Source organism: Diadema antillarum, unplaced genomic scaffold, assembly GCF_040938485.1.
Source record: "Diadema antillarum isolate AM-2024a unplaced genomic scaffold, OU_Dant_1.0 seq00000079_RagTag, whole genome shotgun sequence".
NCBI classification, from domain to species: Eukaryota; Metazoa; Echinodermata; class Echinoidea; order Diadematoida; family Diadematidae; genus Diadema; species Diadema antillarum.
Window position 1 is genome coordinate 3,711,182 of NW_027271172.1, and position 23,434 is coordinate 3,734,615.

Here is a 23,434-nt window from a genome sequence, read left to right on the forward strand (position 1 = left end):
TGTTTTATAATTTGAGATCTTATTGCTTATATGCAATTTAAATGATGTATATTGTGAAATATTAAAGCATCATAGAATTAAAATGAAGATGAAACTTCTAGTAGAAGGTGTATTCTGGTGGACTACCAAATTGTTGCAGCAGCGAAAGTGCTTGGTGCCTGCATTTTAATGTTATTGAGCTCGTAATGTGTGGCATGGAGAGGGTGTTACAATGCATGTTGCACTCGAAACATGGCAGTAATATTAGATGCACAAACCTAACACACATCTGTCATGAATTTTGAATGTCCACTCGTCTCTCTCCAGGCATGGCATTACATACAGCCTGTAATGTACAATGTTTCCTGCCTGCCAGTTCAAGTAGGCATTTGAGCAAGGGCCCCATAGTTCTTACCAGGAAAGTGGCCATGCATTCATGTTATGTACTTGCCCAATAGTGTATTTTACTTGCCCATGAACCTAAAAGGATGAAGAACTCTAGAAGTTTCCACATGGTTTTGGTTGTGCAGTGAAAAGATGGCGATATTGGTCACAGTAATATATAAACCAGAAGTACTCGCAGAGGTAGAGAAACCTCTGCCAAGGCCATAGGGTCACTACCTCAGTAAGAACTGGACATGCAGTAACATTTAAAAGAAAAAATCCTAGATTTAAATCCTGATTAAGATTCTCCCCCTCCCCCCCCCAAAAAAAAAAAAAAAAAAAATTAACAAAAAATTAACAAAAAATGATAATAATCACCTGTTCCTTTTAAATGAATGGTATAGTTTTGTTTGAGATTGGGCTTCAGGTTTCCACATTTGTGTGTGTGTGTGTGTGTGTGTCAGATGATAAGGAACCTCTTCACAAATAAGAAAGAACATACAATTCGAAGAGGAATACAAAGTTTATTTAATGAAAAATGGTTTTCAAATGGCTGAGATATAATGCAAAAACAAAGAGTTACTGTTAAGTTGGGACCCATCTTTAAATAGGACTACAATGGACCTGATGTTGAAAACTTTCACCACTATCCCTGTGAAACTCCTGGGTGATATTTCTCAGAGATAAAGTTAATGAACATGCAAGCAAACAAATGCCGGCAGGAAACATACCAATAATATGCCTGACACAGAATAACGTTCAGTTACGTGCACACAAATCTTTACCAAATTTCTTGTGTTTTTTATGAAATTGAAAGAAATAAATTTGAGTGAATCAAAAACAATATGATTTGTTAGGAGTGATATTAAAATGATTTTGTCGGTAGGTAAAATGACATTTAACCTCAAGCCTTTACATTCTTTGTGCATGTACATTTGTTTGTATGTTGTAGGTTGCATAAAGATGCCTCCGACATCAGTTGTCTCTTGAGCCACACCTTTACCTACACTTGCATTATACATGTAACATATATATGTATGTACTAGGATGCGGAAAAAAAAAATTAGCTATGTGCAAATTGCTGTTTGTCTACCCACTGAACAAACGCAGTGCATCTCGATCTCCAGGCTATATTTAGTGCAATTTGAAAGAGTGCCCTCTATGTACACCTCCCTGCACAACGCATGCTAACCAGGGTCTCCTGCCTAGTCTACCTGTGCAGTCCCATTTTAGCAAGGCTAATACAGTGTATTAATATTATGTACAGTGTATGTTTCAGAAAACAAAGAACAGAAACCTACAGCATGCTGGTATTCATCATTGCTTTGCTAGTATCTGTGACCAACACTCTCACAGTTCAGTACATGTAATCAAACTTTCATAGGTGTGTCTCATCATCTACAAGATACATTGAACATATTATGATGACTCTGTTGACTCTGTTGTTGTTGTTGTTGGTGGTGGTTTTTTTTTTTTGTAATATGGCTATACACTTGTAGGTTCAGCCATTTTATAGGCCTTTGGCTTGGGCATCCAGCCTATGGTAGTGTGGATGTCTGTATAGAAATCATCATCATCATTATCTTCATCATCATCATCATCTTCATCATCATCATCATCATCATCATCTTTATTGCAGTGATGATGAAAATTATAGCAATGAATCAATGATAGCAATGGTAATTGCCATGCTATTGAAAAAGTACAAACGACCTGCTAAAACAACAGCAGAAAGCAACCAGGTAAAGTGCATTCAGCGTGTAGTTTTCAGGAGATTTTTTTTTTGTTTGTTCCTTGATGCTTGCCAGGGTAGAGATTGCGTCAGCAGTATTGAGTGAAACCGCACCTCAGTCTACATTGTGCATTTGCTGTGGTGAATCTCATTTATAGTACGGGTCACCCATGGTTACATGGACTGTACATGTAGTCTTGATCATAGGCAGCCTTCTCTTTCACTGTCTGAAAGCTGACTTTTGTCATATTTTTCTGTCTGTCTTTGTGTGTGTGTGTGTGTGTGTGTGTGTGTGTGCTGCTCTTGTCTCTATGGGTGCGTTTATCAACTCTTTTTCTCGGCAGAAACAGGTTTTCCAAATGGCTTTCAGGGAATTTTTACGAGATGATAAATGCAAAGCTTTTTTGATTATGGGGTTTGGAAAGCCTTTTTGAAAACCGCAAATTTGTGCTTTCCGAAACAGGTTTCTGAATTTCTAGAAGCCCTTTGAAGCGAGATAAACGCAAAGCTGTTTTGAAACGGCTTTATACTGCGGTTACGAACCATACGGGTCAAAATACGCAATGCAGCTGCGCAGTGACAGGGAAAGATTTTGTGTTCGCAATGAGTTGATAAATGCAACTATTTTGGAAGCCATTTCTAAAGGGCTTTGGAATCGGCTTTTGAAAGCCTTTTCAAACAGGGGAAAGATGATAAACGCAGCCTATGAGACACAGGATAGGGTGATGACTTTGTCTGCATAGATCTAGGCATAATGTACATGTAAGTCTTTATTGATAACTTTGCATGTATGGTAAAACAGATAGAGAGGGGAAAAAACCCCAAAGCAAAACAACAACCCTGAGTGCATGGGAGCAAGACTACCTGCAAAGCTCATGGCATACAATATGTGGTAATGAACAGTGCATCTAGGCAACGCCCTGTGGATGCTATGTAACAAATGTACTGAGCTCAACTTTGCTTGAACACATTTTTTTTCTTTCTGTTTCGTGTAGGTGTAGGAATTGATTACTTTAGTAACAATTGTAGATACATGCTTGTGTTAAAGTAACTTCAAGCAAAACTGAAAGTGGACATTGCTGTGCAGCTGATTTGTGTGTGTAAGTGGTGAGACAATTTTTATGAATTTCTCTTGTTGATAATTTCATTTCTGAAAGTATTTCTATTCATAATTGATATCCAGGAAAAAAAAATCACCTATTTAAATTTTCAAGCTTGTTCAGTGGAGAGCACAGTTTGCAGAGATTTCTACACTGTGATGTCTTCCACACTTAGAGTGGATAGATGATAAATTTCTAAATGAACTAATCCACAAATGAACTGCCTTCTCAATACTCTACAATGAATTGAAAGTCTTATGACTAGATAAATAAAAGATAAATAGATAATTGTTAGGTTTATAATTTTTTCTTCTTTTTTATATTTCTTCTCTTTATATTTTTTCTTCTTTTTCTCTCCTCCCCCTTGGGGTATCCTGAGGCGATGCCTCCGCTGGTGTGTAATGTTCTCTAAAAGGAATGGAGCTACAGCCTCATGATTGGTTATACATGTCTGTTGATAGATGTGCATGTACTCAAGGATTTACACCTCAACATGATTTGAGGGTGTAATAGCAAATTGTGCCAGGTGCAAAAATCATCAATCAACACTTGGATTCTGCCCTTCCCCTCTTTTCCCCCATTCCCTCTCCCCAATCTTCCTTCTTCCTCCTCTTTCCCCCACCTCTCCTGAGCCTCCCTTACCTACTCCCAGACTCCTTTATCCCCCTTTTCCTTCCCTCTCCTTCTTCTGCCCCCCCCCCCCCCCCCTTGAGCTCTTGGGAATTACAGTGCAGTACCACTCCATATTCAAGTTCACTTTTATGAATAGAGGATTTTAAAATCAAACAAACAAGCGTGATAATTAACTGAAATCACACCTTTAAAAGTAGAAAAGTTGGGGAAGTTAAAACTTAAAGTACATATGTTCTCTGTGAGACAGTGATTTTGGTTGCAGCATATATGCAAATCTAATAGAGATGATCTATCAAAATTTTCCCATTGGTTTGTAGACAAACAAAATGCAAAAACTATGTGTAATGGTTCAAAACTTAGAATCTCCTTTAGCTAGTCAATAACATGTTGACTTACCATTTACTGAAACAGTATTTTGGTTGGAGTAGATGCAAATCAGACAAAATAGTGTGAGATATATCAGTAACTTTCCATTGATTTGTAGACAAAAGATATTGCAAGTCTCCATGAGTTATTCTGTAACATGTTGATTTACCAGTTACTGACACCAGTTTCCCTGATATTGGGCTGTGAGGGATTAGAATTGTTTGTCAGTTTCAGTCGTGGATGTTTTTATGTCTGTTAAGTCAAGAATGAATGTCTTTCTGAGTTTTCACTGGTGAAATTATAGACGATTCGATTACCATTGTCCTTCTTTCGTGCAGATCTTCACAACACCTCGAACATTCCGGAAGTGGAGATCTTCAGCTTGCTGGAGGAGCAGATACCGCTCTACACGCTGCGCGCTGACACTACCTCCCACTACAGCTATGAACACGATGACTGGCTGGGCTCGGCCGCCTCGGCCGGACTGGTAGCCGGCGGCTCTGAGATGAACGACGACGACCGCTACATTCTTTCCTCGGAAATGATGGAGGAGACACTCAAGTATTTCAGTGAGTTGAAAATAAAAAGAAGACTTTACCTATTTCATAAAGTTTGCTTTGGAAGTCCTGAATTACAGTCCGACCTCGATTATTCGCCCATCACGTATTTGGATGTCATCATCCGGACTTTTTCACATAGTGAAGATGGGGAAAAAAAAAGGTTATTTCAATCTCAATTCAAACTCCGTCAAAACTCACACGATTTATATGTGATACTCCTAACAGAAACATAATTATGAATTTCACATCAAAATGTTTCAGTTTCTGTTAAAAACAAACTAAAATCTTTGGTAGACAAGCATAGATTACACCGCTGTAGCGGTGAAGGCTACTTTACGTACCACTGAGTCAGAAGCTAAATGTGTGTGTGCGTTAATAAGCATTGTTTCTCCCATATCCGACCAAATGACTTCAAATATCCGGAAGTGGCACCAGAAGTATTTTGCCGTCCCCCTTTTTGGAATTCCTGGATCCGCCCCTGCATTGCAATAATGATACATTGTAAAAATGTATTTGTAGACATACACGATTTATTAACTTCGTACTGGTATACTGTTGCACACTTCCATAGTGGTCTAGAATAGACAGCTACCTTGTATTTATTCACTTGGTGACAGCTTTATTTTATTTTATTTTATTTTTTATTTTTTTGATAGCATCCACGTATGCTGATACCCCCACTTTTTTTTTTCTTTTGAAGAGCAGCAAGTCAGGGTAACAGAAGGCTTTGACAACTATGGGAAGAATGATGTTTCAAGGGGCAATGATTAATTACAGTTTTAAACTGTAAACTGATGTCATGTCCCTGTATTAGTAGGCAATACTATGTGGGTCCCCTTTGTCAAAATGCAACAAGTATTTAACACTGGCAATGTACTAGTACTTTCCAGAGTCTTTATGTTGAAGTCTGTCTTTTCATCAGATTGCATGCCCTGTGTTTCCACTGGGCAGGAAAAAAATATTTATATACTCATCAATGTGTTCCTCTGCACGGAAATCTTTAGTAAAAGGCGAAAGATTTATGCGTCTTGCAGAGAAACCAGAGTGAAAAGATAATGATGAGTAGCCTATAGGTATTATATGCATTACAATCTTGTCGTGGTTGTCAAGCTTTCTGTATACAGCTCTCTCTCATAATTCACTTAAAATCTTACTAGTCTGACCACCAATAACCAAGTGATTAGGTTGATTACATATAAGTGCACATATTTCAATTTCTTTCATGATTTGCAGGAGAACATTTTTGCTAAAAAGAGAGAAATTCATACTGAAATGCACCTTCCCCACAGGCCTGTCAAGAAACCTTCATGGCTAATTTGCATAATCTAATTATAATACAGCCAATGAGGGCCTTCCATGCGAGACCCTAGGTGCGTGAGACCATTCTCTATTGTGAGCCTCATAGGCGAGCGCACACACACTGCTCAGTGGAGTGGATACAGGTCGGTGTGTGTGTGTTTGTGTGCATGCGTACGAGCATGCCGCTATTCACTCACAGCGGTGGTGAACATGGTGATACCTTTTGTGTATGTGTCTATGTGTGTGTGTGTTTGTGTGTATGTGAGGAGCGTCGGAGACCTATTGCTCGTTACTCACATGTTGAGTTTCTGCACATCAAACCCACAGAGCTGCAATTTTCGTCAGTGGAGTTATGTTATTTTGACTGCATGTTGAGAAGTGTGTATTGAGAAGGGCTGAAAGGAGATCAATAATAAATTTAATTAATACAAATCTGAAAGTGCAAGACACTGAATGTGCAAATGTGTAGGATTCAAGGTTCCTACACACACGAAATATATGGCATTCTGTATGTAGCATTCTATCGGAAGATAATACTTTGTCTTTAAGTACAGTAGGTGATTATGGCTACTTGTTGAATTACCGGTAAGTATCGTGAGCGAGAAAATTCTTAAGGCCTTATTATTCAAAGTTAAATAAGCTATCTGATGTCTTTTTTTTCTAGAGCTTTCAACAACTTCATTTAACACTTCAAATTAATGATTCTTTTGTCAAGTTGTTGTTGATGTATTTTTTAGCAACTGATTGACAAATTGCCCTTCATCAACATAAATACACACAGATTATTCAGTGTTTTAAGTACTAGCCATTATAGATATTATGGTCATTATACCAGGGTGGAATACCCATGATTTTTTAATATCATGGCTGTTTACAGTGTCACTCAAAACACAGAATAAACAGTGTGTATAATGTAGATGAAGGGCAATTTGTCAACCAGTTCCAAACTGAAGCCTTTAAAAAAGCAAATCATTATACATCATTGAAATGTAATGTCCTTGTGTTCATGACAGGAATAAAGAGTAGATATAATGCAAGCTGTGAATGAAATGAAACAAAACCACTAGATGCAAACCAAGCTAGACATAGGAAAAATGGAGAGAAAAGGAGAGACAGACAGAGAGGGAGGGAGAGGAGAGCTAGAGAGAGAGAGATTGAGGGAGAGCAAATATATAAAGAGAACAAGAAATGTTTTAATAGGCAGTCAAATGAAATGAAATAGAAACATACGATTGGCATTGATGTAGACATATTACTCGTATACATGCACATCTGCTTCATATCTCTGACGATTGAAGTTCATTAAAGGGGCATTCCAGACGATTTTTCATAATTTCACATCATGTAGTACATAAATGAACAGCTCCATGTATAGATTTGTGGAATTTATTGTGGTTCTTAAGCAGAGAAACAATACTTGGAAAAACCTTAAACAAATTACACTGAACAAGGATGATGACATAGGAGGCTCACATATTTAAAAAATGTAGCGGTGTAATTCCATTACAATACCGCTTGCTTGCGAGTTCACCTGTGTATAATCTATGCATGCCTTCTTCTTTTGTTCTGCTTCCTTGAGCCCCAACTCATGCATTCTTAAGGTGACCCTGCCATGTCATCATCCTTGTTCATTCCAATTCTTTCTAAATTTTGAAAATATTCTTATTCTTCATCCCAATTATCATATATTCTGAAACTCTGTCCTCAGTATAACTAATTTATAGTTGTTCAAATGTAAAAATCTGAAAATCATCCGGAGGTCTCCTTTAAGGGTTTGTTGATGGTTTTTTTTTCTAACTCTCCATCACTCTCAGTTTGATTGCCCTGCATAATTAAAGGCTTGTGTCGATGCTGCCATTCCTGCGGACCGAAATTTTCCATAGAAGTAGCCAGCTCAAGGTCTGGCGACTGGCAGTGTATCACCGGTGATCGAGGCCTTGTACAATGAGAGATGAATGGACAGAGTAATATCATTCCACATGCAGTATTACACAGGTTGTCAATATACCGCAGCATGCGCAGCCCAATGTCAGGCTTGATATGACGTTGGCGTGATACTCGTGCAAGGTCGTACGGAGGGGAGGGGGTGCAATCATTTCATTAATATTGTTTACAAGTGTTCCACATAGTGTCACAATAAAGAGCGTTATTCCAGTAGATTTTGTTTGGTTTTGGTTTTGGTTTTATTTCTGCATTTTTCATCATTTTGATTCGAAGTAATTTTTTTTTTTTACATTTTCAATACAAAATAACATCATCAATAACGTTTTCAGCATTGCGAACAAAGGAAGATACAGTACATACCTAACATACAAGTTAATTATCAGCGATGATGATAAACGACGCCATTTAATAGGGAATGTTTATAAGGTGAAAAATGCATCAGACCACATATCATAAGCGTGTGCTTGAAATGATAGTGGCCTGAGGAAGTGGTAGCGGGAAAAAAAAACGAAAAAGAGTAGGAGCGTTAAGTCTGATATTGTGCTAGGTGCATCATGCTAAGTGCAGAAGGGCATGGACCTCAAAATAATGGACAACTGCGAATATAAAGGATTCAGAAATTAGGTGCATTAAAACTATAATGCAAATGAGACACTTGAAACAAGTTCCGATGTCAGACACAGTTTCAATTCAATTGGTATATCTAGACCATAAATATTTTTTGATGGTTGCTTTGAAGGAATAGAGTGCTGTTCGTGATTTAAGTGTGACTGGTTATGAGTTCCATTCGTCAGGACTATGATGTCTAATTGATTTATGCGCTAACAAAGATCTAGGATTATTGAGATGAAAGTCGGATGAGTGGCGTGTGGGGTAAGAATGGATATCAGTATTGTAGGCAAAGAATGATTCAAATGAAGATGGAAGTAGGTGTGTGACATGCTTAAACATAAAAATTGCTGTTTGGAATGTGTGGATATCCTCGACTTTGAGTGCTTTCTTGTCTTTGAAAATGGGAGTGGTATGATCAAAATAGATTGAATGGGAGCATATTCTCAATACTGTCAATCTGTATACAGCTGTTTCAAAGTCAGAATACTATCAGTTTACTACACAAGATGAATCATTTAGCAAATCGCACAGGAATAATTTCTCTCAAACATTTGTACAGTACTGAGTCTTTGCTGAAATTTTACTTCGGCTTGTGCATAAATTGTACACATTGCATAGAATAAAATTCAATACGTTATCAAAGAAAAGTGCCGCCAGGCGGATATTGTTCTCTTTATAGAAGCAACTTGACACGGTCGACACTCCTTCGGTCCACACCAGGGCCTTGCAAACATCCGCAACTACAACTGCAATATTGTGTTACAAGGTTTGGGAATGAGGTTTGGGCATATCATATTCAATTGTTTCTTTCTCTGCCCCATTTAGAATTGCAGCACACAAGACTGTGGTGAGAACTTTTTCCTAAGAACTACAAACTTGTCATTCTTCCTTGACAATAATTTTATAAATATTAAAGATGTTTTGTGGGACAAAACTACTGGTTTTTGGAAGGGGATTTGTGAGCATTATAATGAGTGCTCTTCGAAGTGAGAGACAGAACAGTATAAGGTCTTAAAATAAGAACATGAAGTCTCTTTATATGACCATGTTTGATAGAAAAGTAGTAAAGTTCATGTGTATGCACTTGATAAAAAACATCAGAAGCCCACACACATTAAAGCCCTTCAATGTTCTGAAGGAAACTTTGGCAAATTTACTTTGGTTTGAATGTCCTGTTTTTATTTCAAATAGACACAAATCTCAAAGTTCAAGTGAGCCAAACTTTGAATCCCCTTTTTGTCAAGTAATAAAGTCACAGGTTTGTTGTTGTTGTTTTTTTGAAATAACAAGAGCATATGAACCAAAATACATTGTAAGTGAAAAGATTGTGGGATACAAGATGGAAACTATGTATCAGCTGTGAGGAATTCAAAGACTTTGCAGTCAGCTACAACCAAGACTTTTAAAGTGAAAAACATGATATGATTATCTTGAATTCTTTTCAGTGGTCATGCTGATTCTGTTGCTGTTGCTAAAGCCGGTCGTACGTCATTAGTCACTTGTCACTAGTCACTAGGTGACATATCGTACGATTACCAGTCATATTTTCTTAGGGAGTCTTTAAGGAGTTCTGAAGTCCGAAGTTCAGTCTGGTCATCCCTTGGGACTTCTTGATAGCTGAATGTTAGATTGGGAGCACTGAATAAACACATGATGACCTTAACATGCTGGTTGGTAAATTGATTCAGGTGCAGGTGGTATCCATGCACCGTGTGTGTGCCGTATGCCAGGTATCAAAGTTTTTGATAGAATATATCAAACTCAGCATCTCCCACCAATTGACTGACGTTGATGTTATCTGTATGTCATCTGGGAGATAGAGACAACAATTAGCGCTGAATACTTCATGGTAATTGGGGGTCTTGTTGCCGAGGAAAAGTCTTTGGTTGTGCATGTTACTCATTTAAAATGTAAAGCAAGAAATGTTTATGGCATGAAATTTTCTCGAATTGGAGCCGACAGCTTTATTGCGGCATGACGTTTTTGTGAATTGCCACAGGCATTCAATGCATATAATAGACAAGAACTTCCACATGTATGTGTTTTTTTGCAGTTTTGAATATTACAGGGAGTACATTGTACGAGAAAGAGGCCACACAGTAAATTAATTTTTTATTTTATTTTATTTTTTTTATAACCCATCCTTGGTCTCATGTTCATTTGAGTGCAAGAATTAATTCATGCTATGCCAGGCAAGCCTCAGACAAGCTTGGTGGTTATCAGACACAGAATAGACTCTTTCATAAGGGGTTGTGTAAACTTCATTGCGTTTGGTAAACTAGTCGGTTGTGAGCATCAGTGTGCCTGAAAGAGAATCAATACACAAATGACGCCACCAGTGTGATACAAAATGTATACATGTATTGTACCTGCAAAATGTGTGCAGTCTTTTGCTATCAGAGAAGGATGAAAATAGCCCAAAGCGACTGCTTCCTTGTTTGGGTCCCTATTCGCCGCCCGATTGCGATGAGAGGAGGGATCAGAAGAAATAGAAGACAAAAACAATGAACACAAAATGGCACCTGGCCACTAATGGAGAAGAAATCAATCAGAGTCCTGGATTTGGGAGCCAATTCCAGCTTTTTTTCTCTCTCATTCTCGTTCTCACAGACACATGTACAAACAAAAGCTCAACACTCAAACACACCCACGAATACACATATAGGCATATACACATACAAGTTCATAACCTAAGACTTTAGATAGTGGTCAGCTATAGGCTTGACATCCTGAATAAACCAAGCTCTTTTATGTAGTGTCTGGAGAAATGAGTCAAGGGGTGTGTATTTAGGTACTTTAAATACTTTTATTCAGTTGTCTGCAAAAATAGGTTTTTTTACCCCTATTTTTTATTTTTTTACATTTTAATTCTTTATTTTATTTTATTTTTATTTTTATTTCTTTATTTATTATTATTATTATTATTATTATTATTATTATTATTATTATTATTATTATTTTATTTTTTTTTTTTTTTATATTTTTATATATATATATATATTTTTTTTTTTGGGGGGGGGGGGAGATGTTCTTTTTGTAGGTTCCTGGGCAAGCTACAGTTGTAAACGATAGGAAAATTTGCATGGCCTATGCCTACTTGCCCAAACTCTTTGCACTTTGTGATCAAAATGGAAATTATTATTTTTTATTTAAAGATAGCAGTTAACAATATTTAGGTATTTAGATAAACAGAAGACTCTCTCTATACTCAGTTACATGTGTAGCAAACTGCTAGAGAATTTTGTTTCTCAAAGTTAAAAGTGGCAGTGCAAAGATCCTAACATATCTCTTCCCTTGTAAGTCAAACTTCAGAATACATTGTACAAGTAGAACACTCATTCAAGTGGAATATGAATTCGGAGGTCTACCCTTTAATGCACACCAGTGACAGTCAAGTTCTCTGCGTGTATGCCTTCTGCATGTGGCGTGTTTCAACAGCTTTACCTCAAAAACACAGCAGAGATTTTGTGTTGATATTGTTGTACATAATGCAATATTGGCTTTGCCAGGTCATACTTGTGAGGACTGTCTTGGCTGGGAATACTGTAAACAGAGAGAGCAAGTGACAGGAAGAAAAAGAAAAGAGGGAGAGAAAGAGAGGGAGAAAGTGAGGGAGAGAGAGTATTGAACGGGGGAAAGATAATATGGGGATGACAATCATTATGATAAACAGTAATAGTACATAATGTAGTTGTAGCAGTAGTGGTAGTGGCAGCGATAATGATGATAAGAGTATTGTTATGATAGTAATAATGATGATAATAATGAAGATGATAATATTGATGAAAATGATAATAATGATGCTAATAATGGTAATTATAACAATACCAATACCAATAATGTTGATGGTAATAAAATGATATGGTAATACTCAAAACTGATCATGATAATCGTCTCAGTTACCCAGGGTAGCATCTCTAGTACTAGCAGTACTCTTCCTTCTCATTCTATCTTTAGCATTGCCAGATTTCCATATGTACACCTTTGCCACCTTTGCCCAGGCATGTGTCAAGAGGGACAAAGTGAATAAAACATCATTGCTAAGAATGTACCATAGGATATATTATACTGCAAAAATTGAACCTGAATTTCCTGTGTAGAGGTCCAGTGCTGTACCCACTCTGCCAGTGTACCCAGAGGGTAAGAAGGAAGGGGGGGGGGGGGGGGGGAGGGGATAGAGAGAGAAAAGGCTAGACTTCTTCTGATGACTGGTCTGAAGATAAAGCTAGGAAATATTCTGCGTATCACAATGAAAAAGTTGTGTTATCATTTACAATGGATTGTGTGAATCATATTGATGCCTTTTGCTCATAGGTATTTGTATTCCTATCTGTATGAAATTTATCAATTTGATATTTATCCACACTTCTGATGGATATTCAGGAAATCAAACTCATGATCTTTGATAGTACTTTGTATGTTAATATTTGTAAATCATTAATAGCGGCAAAGAGTCATGTTGAAATATTCTCACTGTAGTCATTTGCATTCAAACAATTTGTCCTTTTCAGTGGTAGCCCACATGTAAATATTGAGAAACTTGCCCTTTGAAATTCAAAATGCTGTTCATAGCCCTCCCCCCCCCCCCCATGTCTCATCAACCAACCAAATCATGAGTGAATGGCAGAGAACAGTGAATGTAACCATGAGTGTATTTCTACCATATCATGCTTTTCTTTGTGTTAGGCCATCAAAAGCTCAGAATCGTACACGTGATGCTTCAGTCGCACCTTTACCGTTCAACCTTGAGTATTTCTGATTCCATGCGTCTTAACACTCGGAATGCATGTATCTTATCAGTAAATGAGGTGGAGATAGTCGGTCCAGCATATGAACAGATGTAGATAATGAAGTAAATAATAATCCCCCATGCCCCCCCCCCCCCCCCCCCCCCGAATTAAATGTATGTATCTTGAGTGGTGGTGTCGAGACAAACTTAATGGAATTATGTGCCCTTTGGTTGAGATGGCATTTTTTTTTTTTTTTTTTTTTTATGGATCCATTTTTGGCGGGTGGGGAGTCGTGTCGGGCATGACGAAAGAGACTGCAAACAGATGGAGCGCTGTATTAATATTTGAATGCTTCGCCGAGCAAAAAATAAAAAGAGAGAAAAAATGAATGGCAAGAGCTGCTTCGTGTAGAAGGGGAAAGCCTCGGTTTGATGGACCAGCTTGGCTACGCCCTGTGGACGCTCAGTCTCATCTCATGGTTGGCAACGGACTATGGAATTCTTCATCTACGGTGCGAATTTCTGCGGATGAAGTCGAGTGTTTTGGGTGTGTGTAGTCAAAAGGTCGCACACATAATCTATTGACTCTTCAGACATTTAGGTGTTTCATTAACTGCCTGATCACACTGGAAGGTTTTTCCCAGTGTTGTGTTTGGGATAAGATTACATCAAAAGGAGCTCTCTTTGTCTTTAGTGGCTGTTCAAAGATGGGAATCTACATATTGTATCTCGGGATGTTACTCATGCATGTAGATCATCTGCTTACACCATTTGGACTTTGGCTAGGAAACTCTCTGTTTTTTGATGATTTTTCATTGGACTGGAGCTGCCCTTTTCCTGGCTTTGGATTCTGAAGACTCGAATGCGAGAGCACAAGGACAGAAGATCTCCGTGCAAGTGCTGATCTGATTTGGACACTTGTGAAAATAACATTGATAAGCCAACAGTGGAATTTTTGATCAGCAGTAAAGGGAAACACACTTTCGTATAGTCAGTAGTGACTTTGGTCAATGCCATAAAACATGTACTTGAAGTGAGAAATTATGTTAGTTGACTAATACTGAGTCTGAGACTACATATATTTCCTAGAGAAAGAAGTAGAAATTGAAAGAGATTCTATTCCATAGAGGAAGTAGTCAAATTTCTATTGCCTCTAACAGTTGGCTCTGGCTTGATGCAATTAAACATTGTTTCATAGAGTTCTCTGCACGTTGCTAATGGCCGTTACGCCGTATCCGCATTTGTTGGTCAGAGAATTAGTACATGTGCCAGCAATACTCTGATACAGTGAGATACATGTAGCCTTGAGTGGTTGGTTGTTCCATCGCATTATGCTATATCGCAAACTTGACAATGGACCAGTGTGTGTCGGTGTGACGAGCAGATGCCCGGCGTACCGTGACGTGTGACTGCGAGATGGTGGAACCCCAGTGGTCGTCCGGAGCTGCCAAATCATTCAGCAATGTGTCGGTGATAGTGTTTTTTGAGAGCAAACACAGATATTTTTTTTTCACTCTTTGCAAATGCGGCTTGGAAATACACACCACTGCACGTCGTCCATATGTACATATGTACGAGTATGAAATCTGACACACAGTTGTTGTGATTCATGGGGGACGAACATGGATACTCTATGTTGCATGCCAGGATTACTATCCGGATTCTATGGGATTATCACTGTTTCAACTAGGGAATGCAAGTACTTGTCGCTGGATGCATACCAACAGGTTGTGAATTTGATTTGATGTGTGTTATAGCACCTTGATGTCTCATTTAATCTGTGCCTTTTCCTGGAGGAGTGTTTGTACTGCCTTGAACCCTTTCACTCACACTGTATACAGTCTCACAAACTCATTTAATGTGAATGCCTGTGTGTAATTTTTTCTAAAAGGATATTTAAAATGTGTTGGAAATCTAAAGCTGAAAAAGCGATATTTTGCATGATTTTAGTCTTTCTTTACTGAAATCATTCACTCTTGTGTGTTCAGCTGTAAATCATTCAAAAGGAAACCTCTGATGTGAGAACTCAGATGATAAACCCCAGTGCCTTGGATTCAAATAGGAGTGTATGTGACTTCTTGAAAAATCTTTTCCTTATTGTTGACGGTTCCTTTTCCTGGTTCCTATTTTGTTATGGGACACGGATGCATTAGAAGTTGTGCTATAAGGCAGGATTCTGATTAAGACTTTGCTTAAAAAGTTCTGTGGAGATTGTCCCATTTCGAGTTTAGTGAGTAAACTGACACAGGAGAATTCATAGTTCATGAATGATCGTTTTGCATTTACTGTCGGCCATATAGCGCGTGGTTAATCACAAAGGAAATATTGGACTCCAGATTTGGACCGGTGGGTGACTACTTGTATCCAGTGTCTTTTATTTTGAAACGTACGCATGAAACCGGGGATTGCGATCGTAGCGAGCGTAAAGAAGCCTCGATCGAGGCAGTCCGTCCTCTTTGGAGACTGTAAAAACATAAAGTGCCTCACGCAGCAAGAACAATGTCCAATTTTCTCCTCTCGATGCTCTCATCATCCGAGAGGGAGGATGAGTAAAGAGGAGGAGGAAGAGAGGAAGAAGGAGGAAGGATATGAAGACCCCCTGGCATGGCTCTACGACGAGGAGGATCTCAGAGGTAAGCAGGTGTCGACACCCTGTTATGTAATATATGACCCTGCGAAAGTGATCTCCATCAATATGGTTGTGCTGATGTGCACGTACAGACCAACGACCCCCAGTATAACAAAGTCCTCAGGACAGGCAGTTTTCCTGAGTTTATATAATTATATTTTGTTATGATGGAATGGAATTTTGCACCACAGACTTTTGTAATTATGATGATAATTTTTGGAACATTAATTTTTACTTTGCTGTGAAGAAATTTTGTCATAACCCTCTTTGTGTAAAGGGAACACCCTGTACCCAGACCTCCCAACCATTCTGAATTTGAATTTTGACCATTCCTACAGTGTAGCTCTTGTTTCAATTGGAGTTTCCAATTTTTCTTGATAATATTACTACTCACTCCAATCGGAACTCTTCTTTCTTTCCTGTATCATCCCTATTTTTCAGTCAGAAAGGTTGGGAGATCTGGGGGGCATTTCATAAAGCATTTGTCAGATATTTTTTCTGACAAACTGTTATAAGCTGCTGAAGTCCTTGTGTCTGATTGGCTGAGAGCAAATTTGTCTGACAAGTTTGTCGGACAAAGCGCTTCATGAAATGCCCCCCTGATGTACCCCCAATTCATTAGATTAACTCTGTTTCTGAACATAGTGCGTATGTAAGTTAGTGGAACATTAAGTAGAAGTCATCCTATTGTGAGAAATACTGCAATTTCTCTGATAGCATCAACCTTCTCATCGCAAATTGTTGTGGAGAGCTTCACACAAAGTGAGGAAAATTGTACACATATCTGACGAGATATTTCTAGTGATGTTTTGAATAGCTTGTGGCATAGTTACCTTGCAACACTCATTGCAGTGTCCTAATTTTTCTAAAGTCTCAACTATTTTTTTTTCTACAGGCTATGCAAATGGCCTTTGTTAACTCATTTGAAGAATTCCTATGGGAAAAATTTCTTGCAGTCAGACTGTAGGTTTGATACTAGAGGGAAGTGTTTTGATAGTTAGTTTCATCCATCAAATTATGTCTTATTATCTTTACTGTTTCTCTTTTTGATTGATGGGACATTCATCTATTGTTTTGAAGTTAATTGACCTTGGTTAGGATGAAATTCATTCTAAGAGCAAGGCATTGATTACATAATCAGACAGGTCTAATACATCTCTTGGCCTTCCTAGGTTCCTGTGTGTAGGAGATGATTGCTTGACAGTTTTTTAGTGCCGTCTCAGATCACAGTTTTTGTTGTTTTTTGTGTCCTCGTCCTGTCTATCACCTTTTTATGCAAATTTCCTTTCAGGTGTCCCCTTGAAGGTTTCAGAGATGATATGTAGTATGTTTCTCATCTAGTCGGTATTTCAAAAAGAGCGAAAAGAAAAAAAATTGTTTTGTGAATCTATCCACACGAGAGCACATCATGCTGTAAAACCAGAAATTTTCGCATGTATGAAACTTTCACAAATTTTGCAAGGGGTCAAGATTTGCAATTTAAGTAAAATGCATGCGAAAGTAGATGTAATGCATTGAATGCCCTTGACAATTCGCGAAAGCTTGCTGCCACAAAAAAAAAAAAAGGCCTTCTGCTCGGATTTGGGAAGGCTTTATGCTGCTAAGTTTTTTTTTTTAAATTTTACAGTAAATTGCGCAGTACAGATCTTGCCAAATTTGCATATTTTGTGGCTGCACAATTCATCTTTTTTATCTATCAGTCATCAGATATTTGACACGTCATGCACATTTGATCGAGGAAAGGACACATTTTTATGGTCTAACAACCATAGTTAATGTTTCTGTACTCAAAACTTTTAACGTACCATTAAAATCTACAAGCATGAAACTACAAATGGAAATGATGTTATGTACGTGTATGCCACTCAGCATACTCTCTGTGCAATATGACTGGGATGTCTTTCAATGTGTCAGAAATATATATTGAAACTTTGTGTATGATGTATTATGAATAAATTCTGGGTGAATGGGGTATGGCTACATGTATGTATGAAGTCTCTCAATTCCTGAGAAAGGAAGAAATGTATTGTCTTACTTTCATTTTGGTTTAGTTCTATGTTTTATTTGACACAGCATATATTTTTTTTTTAAAAGGATCGAATGCTGTGTGCCACCACAATTTAAATACCTATGTACACACACACACACACATCTCTTGTGCATGGTATACCTTAATACCAACTATGAATTGAAAGTGATAAACAGTCACAATCTATTCACTTTCTGTAGTCACTTTAACCTTCTACTTGCACGAAAACAAATGCATAGGACAATATTTGCTTTCTGGGAACCGACGCAACAATGATTGGATGAGAAACTGAGTCAGAGGCAGACGCCAGCCGAATCCAAACAGGATGACAAGGACAGAGCAAACTAAATTTGTTGTTATTTTTGATAACAATATATGAAATTTTTGACTCTTTTTTTTTGTCTTTGTGATGATGATGAAAGGGTAAAACTGCTCGAAGATGAGTGACAATCAAACTGCTGTAGGATTCTTCATGTCAACACTTCATGTTTTATGTTTTCATTCATGACACTCTGCATTCATAGCAAAACATTGATCTGCTTACCAAACTCGTGAAGGGGAAATTATTGTTGACAAATGACTAATACATTGTACATCTGTAGCTGATTCATCTCTTTGGAATGTTGGCATGGTATAAACCTCATTTATTTAGATTTGTTTATGAAAATTTTCTGTGGTACATTAACACCAGAGGAACAATAGATTGGATATTGAGCTGCTGTTGTTTATTTTCCTTATGATAAGAATGCCAATATATGTCTCTCTCTCTCTCTCTCTGCTTATCTATTTCTCTCTTTAACGCATAATTACTATAAGTAATTTCATTAGTATTAAGTTGATATAATACTTCATATTTTCTCCTGTAAAAGGTTTAAATTCCTCATTCTTGGACAAGTTATATTATGAGTAATAGCAGTAAGGCTATATCTACAAATGTCATGTACGGTGTAGAGGTGTTTTATGCCCTTCTGATATTGAATTGTTCTACAACAACTTTATATACAGACCTTTAATACTGAAGGTGCTTAAAAACTGACTTGTTTGATGGCAAAAATGTCATCAGGTTTCAGTCCCTGATCAAGATGAGTGCAAATTACTCATTCAGAAAAGTTAATGAATGCACACTCTAAGGACTAACCTTTCTAGAATGCAGATGGCATTGTTATGAAGAGCACGTGAAATATGAATGAATACCAGGTACACAAAACCTGTAACCATAGACAAACAACTCCAGCAGTAAAATTGAAATTATATGAGAAAGATGCAATGTATGTGATCATGTGAAGTTATTTTCTTTAGTTAGTTCCTGATTTTCTTGAAAAGATACAAATATATAAATTGCCTCAGATATGGCAATATAATACAAATACTGTTATTGATCCTAAAAAGATAAAAGAGCATACAATATTCTGTTGCTTTTGTAGTAGCACCAGTATCGACCTATTTATAATTTGATCCGGTAAACATTGTATGCCGCATATATCTATATGCAAATGCATGAAGTGGTGTCCACAACACAGAGCACTGTTTTGTCCAAGGCATCTCACTACACTTCGGACCGGCATAACACCAACATACGCAGAGACACACCCAAACGTACCAATTGTGTATTCGCGATGTATGCATTTCTGTCCCCATTATTTTGTGTGTGGAACAGTCACACCGCTTTGTTATCACTTGCATTGTAAAGGCATCAGTGTTGTTGTTTTAACCAGTGCTTGATAATATACAGAAACAACAATAAAGAAACATGTGTATCTTTTTTTTGGGGGGGGGGGAGCAAGGGAACTGACAATGATTATTGGTCAATACACACCAAGTGAGACAGTTAAAGAAAAGTATGAGAGGAAGATGTGTTACTGCAGTCTGAGTATCACGGTCAAGTAGACTCAAACCGCACAAGATCATTAGACATGTAAATGGTCAGATTTTTTTTTTTTTGTAACACATCCAATGGATATCAATATCTACTGATATTGCATGTTTTCACCATTGATATTGAAGGTTTTCGCCTCAAGGCATTTTTTTTTAAAATGACACATTGTTCATATCCTGTACACATGGACAGCAATCACCCAGTTATCTATAGGGCTTGTCATTAGCTACCAATTTAAAACACTGTTTGGTTCTTCAGTTCATGATTAAAGGACTTTTTTTTCGAGATTCATTCATGAAGACAATATCAGGCAGTCCATAACCTTACTTTACATGATGACAATTTCCTTGTTTCCGAAGTGTAAGTTTATTCTTTGCTGTTCAAAGGAAAATAATGCATGGCACAGCTTCGAGACTTGATTGCATCTACAAGGACACTGAAAAACATGTCCTAACGATGTCACATTACAAGCAAGTACAGTGTGTGATGTGTGTGATCGGTTCTCAGCAAAACTGATGGGTGATTCCCTCCCTCCTCACTGCCATCGATGTAGGGCGGTGGTTTCCATGGAGATGAGATAGATCTCATGCGTGACACCAGCAGTGGGTTGATTGGTGGATAAATTGTGCGATACTCAGCCTTACAAATAACTTATAATGGATGAGTACTGAGATGGGAAGTCACTGAATTCAGGTTACCTTTTCCATGCATTCTGTCACATAATGATAAACTATATTTTTCTTTTCAGATATTTATTGATTAATTAATGTTTGTACCCTACTCTGTTTATGTCAGGAGAGAATGAGTGTCTGATCCAATACAATTGACCATGGTGTATTGGTATTATGTTCATGAAGATAGCCAAGGTATTTGAAGTACCTGTATTATGCTTGGAAGAAAAAAAGTACATGATTTGGTTTTGACAGGCAGGAAACATGATTTTGGCAACAAGTATCACTATCATGTAGGCGGGCAGCACTAACGTAGGGGTAGGAGGATTTGGGTGATTTTTGGGACCACCTATAGTGATAGAGTCATTGTCATGTTAAGTCTGCATAGCAAATGAGTCACATAAGCCGAGTCTGATCCCCCTTTGATAGTTGATGCTAGAATGAAGTTTATCGTCAATATTGTTGTAGGGTATAACAAGTAAAAAGTTACAGTTACAGCTGTCTGAACTTGCAAGTAAACCTGTTCAATATCTATAAAAAGAATTGCCGTGTGAAGAAAGAACTATGTATGAACGGTCAATAGTTCTGTAGTCCATTAATATCTTTTTATTTTAAATTATTAGATCTATTCTTGTTTGGCATCATATTTTCACAATCACTGATGATGAATGTGATTGCTATTAACTTGTTTGGTCCTTTGTTTCTTAGAACATTCACTTTCCCAGCGTGATGGAGCGTTTTATTATGCCATTATAGGTTTTATCACATTTATGTTTAGAGATGTAGATTAGCTCTTGAAACATGTGTTTGTGGATAGTAAGTTTGTGCCACTTTTCCCAGGAGATCTTACAAATTCTTCAAGTTAGAAAACGAAATTACAGTCCTCTAAATGTAACTACCAGTATGTACTTGTACATGTATTTGCACACATGTTTAATTCATTCAAATTTGGGTTTATTTGCATTATTGACTACTGCAGTGAAAAGTAACTTTGCTTTCTGCATGGAGAAACCAAAATATATGACCCGTAGTAGGTGAGTAAAAGAAATAAAGAGTCATGCAGTATCTTGACCGGTGTAGGCGCCAAGAACACGTTTTAAGCATGTTTTGAGATTATCGTAGGAAAAACAGCGACGTCATCACCAGACTGTTCTGACTGAAAAAAAAAAAGGAGGACCAGAGTCATGATCCTACTCGTCAATATCGTGTGTGCCGTTATTGTCACCGAAAGGGTTTATAGCATATAGACGAAAACTCATGATTGCCAACTTCCTATAATTAGCGCCAGGTCCTCCAAGTTTTCCACAAACTTTATCACTGACGTAAAAGAAAAGCACCTTGTGACTCTTAATAGACGTTGTATTCTTCTTCGAACCTAGATTTTCATCTTGTTAAAAACACTTGAAATATCACTTGCCAAACTGTGCATAATTTCACAGTTATTTTGAAAGACGTTACTGCGTGACGTACATGCAGATTAAAGGTGCTGGCGTGAACAGAATCCCAACAATATGATTCTCAGTCAAATTAGACATACAACATTTGTATTACTCATTCATCTGTATGTGAAAATTAGTGGTATACCTGCATCCCACATGTATGAGTAATTGAATATGGAAGTTATTTTTTTCATAAACACATTGCTAGTCAACAAGATAAAGATTATACTTCAATTTTTATTGTTAATTGCTACATTGCAAACTCTAGCCAATGTGTCTAGAAATTAGTTTTAATACTAGAACTCCACTAGGACTCTTCAATACATAGTAAATTAAAACTAATTATATGTGCAGAGTGTGATTAGATTTTGAATTAATGTGTAAAGTGAGACTCAGAGCAGTGAAAGTTTCAATACAACTTTACAAAACTGGCTAAGTTTCAGCATTGCATGAATATAAGGATAGGCTGTTTAGCAACATATAAAAACCCTGTGCTGAGTTCTGATGCTGTTTACCTGCTTGCATGAACTGGACTGGAAAATTAACTAATTTGGAGTTGATTAGCCAATATCCCCCCTCCAGCAAAGTAATGAATATTTTGCGACCCGCGCATTAGGCAACTCCTGTTTCTCTCATTAGGACGGAGTATTCCGTGAGTGTCGTCACGTAATCACGAGGTTCATTATCGGACCCATGTGAAGTGCAAAAAGTTGGCCCCCCACCCCTTCCCCTCTTTACTTAAACACCAGCCAACTAGCATATAGTCGACGAATGCATGATTCATTGTACGCAGCATATGCCTCACGCATTGTGTGTGTGTGTGTGTGTGTGTCTGTGTGTGGTTTGGTGGGAGAGGCTGCCATGCGCTGCCAGCATTTCGGTTGAAGGCGGCGTGAGACGCAGACGCACAGAGCGTCGTCTCTGCCAGCTCCTTCCTTGGATGTGTGCGATTAGGAGGAATTATCTCCAGAAGATTACAAATCGCTGTATACTTTTGTGAACTTGCATCTGTGTGGAATTTGATTGCAGCTTTGGGGTTGTAGCTCATTTTAGTGCCTTTTGAGTGATGGCATTAGCGAAGATTTAACCCCACAGAAGGACGACAGATAATTCCTCAAAACATATTTTCAAAAAATCTGCTCTTCTGAAGAGTGATGCCATATATGAACCAAGGAGACAAGTCTATCCATCGTTACCATTGTTAGCTTCTCAGAAATGTTATCATCGAAGGCACTATTCCTACGAAGTTGTCCTACAGAAGACACCGAAGTGGATTTTTCTGTGTTTCTGTGATGTTGACTTCAATGTTTCTCAGAAAGGGGTAATGTAAACAATAGGAGGGAAGCGCACGTGCAGTCAGTGCTCACACTCGTCAAATCGAACATTGGATCAAATAGCAGATTCTCTGCTTTGAGTCCACAATCTTTTATGACTTGCCCTCCGATTTTTAGT

At 37.8% G+C, this 23,434-nt stretch overlaps 1 non-coding gene and 1 pseudogene across 1 annotated transcript; one reads left to right on the forward strand and one right to left on the reverse strand.

The window, feature by feature from the left end:
* Positions 1 to 23,434, forward strand: part of LOC139726174 (trafficking kinesin-binding protein 1-like) — a 75,019-nt pseudogene that overhangs the window by 14,904 nt on the left and 36,681 nt on the right.
* Positions 5,683 to 5,802, reverse strand: LOC139726178 (U5 spliceosomal RNA). The gene has a single exon (XR_011710588.1). It is a non-coding gene; the product is annotated as a U5 spliceosomal RNA (small nuclear RNA).